At 41.2% G+C, this 3,707-nt stretch overlaps 1 protein-coding gene across 2 annotated transcripts in view; it reads right to left on the bottom strand.

Annotated features, from left to right (window-relative positions):
• Positions 1–3,707, bottom strand: part of neurl1aa (neuralized E3 ubiquitin protein ligase 1Aa) — an 85,946-nt gene that overhangs the window by 20,366 nt on the left and 61,873 nt on the right. The window lies entirely within an intron of this gene.

Genomic DNA, 3,707 nt, shown 5'->3' with positions numbered 1-3,707 from the left:
TAATAGGGCCATGGAAGATGCAGCTGCTGACACTGTGAGCCCTGGAGGGGTTGAGGGAAAGGGGGGGGAGGGGGGGCGATCATCACCTGATTCTTCATTTTTGATTGAATTTCAAATGTAGCACCTGTTGGGCTGAACCATTAATTAATTCATGCAGGGGGAGAGTTATGGGTCAGCTCTTTCATTGGGCTATTTAAAAATTGAAACCCATTTGGATAGCTTTTTTTCCCCCTCCCTTCTCGGAGTGTTTTTTTGATTAGAATAATTAAGCACCTGTTGGGCTAATCCATCGCAAATACATGGACAAGGGGAGGAGGGAGCATGGCTGCATGTCTATTTTGGCCCGCACAGGCATTGGCTCGCGCTGTAAATGTTTTTGATTAGGGAATAGCCGCAAAGCAGGTTAGCTAATGCCGTGCATGGGGAGGTGGATAGAGGCAGAGGCTGGCTTAGTGGCTTTGCTAGCCTGAGCAGACGGAACGTGAAAGGGGTTTGAGCCAGTGTTGGAGAGAGAACGGGGGGTGGAGGATTTACTCTGTCTCACGCACACAATCTATCTCACAGGGCTTATCTTTATCCATAGTCTCTGGAGGGCTTCATCTAATGTCGGAAAGGGTGAAGAGAGAGCTGCAAATAGGAAGAGAAAATGAAAAGGGAGAGGGGGACAGAAGGTGTAAAGGGAAGTGTTGGGATCAGCTCAGAAGGCAGAGGGTAGAGATGTTGCAATGAGCAGATAGAGCACTGAGCCAGAGACAGCACAGGGTCTTTGAGGGAGAAAGAGGCAGCGTATAGCTCAGTGAACGACCCAGGGATTAAGAAACGCAAACTGACCGGCCGAGCAAGTGAGAGGCCGAGATATAAACCTGCTAAGAGAGAGAGAGAGGGGGTTGCAGAAACGAGAGATGGAGTCAGAAGGGTCTTTGTGCTAGATGTTTGGGATGTTCTTTATTCCCTGGCGGTGGCCCAATCCCCGGTCCCTGATCAGGCCGGGCAGCTTTGAACCCGGGGCTTTTGGAAAGAGCAGCAGGCTCCCGGGGCGACACATGGCCATAACAAAGAGCCAGGCAAAACGCCCGGTAAGTCACAAAAGCCCTGTCCCTTAGGTCATCGGCAGAATTCAGCATGCGCCGCCCCGCCTCTGCCAATCAGCATGCCAGGGCCGCGGTGTTAATAACTTCCATCATAAGGTTCTTACATTAAAGCCCCCCTGTTTTATTCCTGTGCTCGAGCACCGAGGAAGGCTGATATGAGGTTGATTATTTATTACTGACACCCTCAACACAAGCATGTCCAGCCCTCTGCTATCAATCATATTTATAGAAAACTGGGTTAACTCTTAAAGCTGCACTAATTCACATTTTTATTTTCAAAATGGATCCCTGTGTATCATGAAAGCTGTCGATGAAGTGACTAACACAAGCAGATATGGAGTCAGATCAGTCTCTATATTAATGAAAGCACACAAAATGATTCACAAAAGCTTGCTTGTTTTATAGATAAAACACTACACAAAGATATTTTTCAGTGCACAAAAAATAGTGTTGTATATAAATATATCATAAATATAAATTATAAATATATATTATATATAAATGTATTTACAATGGACAATTTAGGTATTCATTCCCTGCCTTTTTTTCTCTTTTCAAAACGCATTTTACTAACCTCAGGTTTTGTTTAAGACCTGTATGATCATTTGCGCACTCAGATTTCCTGTTTCATCAGAGTTCTTTCTATTGCTGTTGCCGTGTTCCCAGAATTCAGTACTTAACCTGGTGAGAGCAGTGTTATTATTAACAGTAGGAGAGGCGTGATGGCCAAATCTAAGAAAATATGACCCAAGTCCTTTAAATAGGAGCATAATCACAGCACATGCCTAACATGGCTGCCTTATTTTTGAATCGTAATTGCTGACGGTCATCCACTTGCTTAAACTGTGTCAGCATGTGACTGCTGTTGTCAATCTACAATAAAAGTGTATAAGCACAGAACAGTAAATATATGGCTGATACCTCTGGCCGTAATTTGTAAGAAGAGCAGCAATGTCTGGATGTTTCAGAGGATTTCACTGAACATCACACTCTGAACTATTAATAAAATAACTTATTTTTTTCAGAAGAGGAAACACACAGAAAGCTGAGGAAAACAGGAAACTCACAACATAAATCTTGACAAGTTACCTCTAGTTTACCCCCGTTAAAAAGTTATCTGCTGAGTTTTTCCCTACTGATAAAGTTCAAAACTGAATTATTTCTTCTGATCTGCTTCTTTGAAGAGGGATTAAGTGAACTGTAGTTTCCAGCCAACATACAGTAATTTAAAATTCTAAACACCAAATCATACAAATCCAGTTTTTTTTCTTTGTTGCCTTTTGAGCTCTCTGACCAACATCCATCATAAATAATATGTAGCAAACTAAAGCCAAAAAACACAACGCTGCTAAATTTGCTTTGGTTGAAGCTGCAAAGTCTTTTCAACACTGAACTACATTTCCTAAATGAGTAAAAGAAAAAAGTCAGATTTACACCAACTCTTCTGCTTTGTGTATTTGTGTTGGAGGGTCCATGTGAGGCGTCAGGATTTGTAAAGTGCTGCTATTAACTGGGAGGCTGAGTCCTGCCAAGTAAAACACCAGTGCCAGTCAAGTGCGCGCAATAATCAAATCATCATTTCGCTGAAAGTAATCGGTTTCTCCCAGAAGTTTGGGAACCCCGGTCTGTCTATCTCTCCGAGCTGGATAACACAACGTGTTCCTAATAGACTTCTGTCAGTCCAGATGACTTCATGTTAGTGGAGCGGAGCCAGAGTGGAGTACGGAGAGAGCCAAAGCACAGTCAGAGACTAAAAGTGCAAAAACAGAAGTAGTTTTGTTCTTTTCTTGCAAATATCCTTTGCAATGTTCCCTGAGAAAACCTGCAATATTCTTTAATTATAAATGTCTAGAATCCAGTAACGTTTAAGAAGTGTTTGTTTCACTGAACACTTTGGGACTTTCATAATTAGGGTTGGGTTTAAGATTTCTCTCATCTCGTCCCTTGCTAAGTTCTTGTAATTGTCATTAGATATTCAGTAAGTTTTTCATGGTAATTAGTCTCCGTGTAGCTGTGGGCTACAGAAAATGCTTTCAACTAACTGACGTGGGAAGAGAAAAGCAAACCCAATTATACCACTGATGAAGGTTGTGCTAATCCACTCACACACTCTCCTGTTCACTCAACCCACTTCTCTCTTACTTCACACCAACGAGCGACAGCTAACATCGCATTTACATGTGGGCCAACACCAGACCAACTGGTTTAATCCAAAAATTTCATATGTCATTAATACGTTAATAGGATAATGCTCTATAGCCGGTCCTGATTGAGTTGCTACTCATGCATAATAATCAAGTCTGAGAGGTTTGTAAAGTTGCTGTTGTAAAATTGGTCGCTACAAGAATCTCCACATATTTAACAGTCAGTGGTGGAATGTAAATTTTCTTTTCATGCCTATTTACACTTTTACTCCAATACATTTCGGAGGGAAATATTATACTTTTTACTCCACTCCATTGTCAGACAGTTTAAGTTACTTAACAAATTAATGTTTTTGCACAAAAGGCACGAAGAGTTTATAAAATATGATGTTTTGTTATTAGTTTAATCATCTAAAACCTTACATAAGTACAGCTGCAAAGATAAGTCAATTAATCAATTAAAATAGTTTTT

Source organism: Plectropomus leopardus, chromosome 3 (genome assembly GCF_026936395.1).
Source record: "Plectropomus leopardus strain MGB_pleo_1.0 chromosome 3, ASM2693639v1, whole genome shotgun sequence".
NCBI classification, from domain to species: domain Eukaryota; kingdom Metazoa; phylum Chordata; class Actinopteri; order Perciformes; family Serranidae; genus Plectropomus; species Plectropomus leopardus.
Note: the sequence above shows the minus strand (reverse complement) of the source record. Positions and strands in the feature narration are given on the sequence as shown.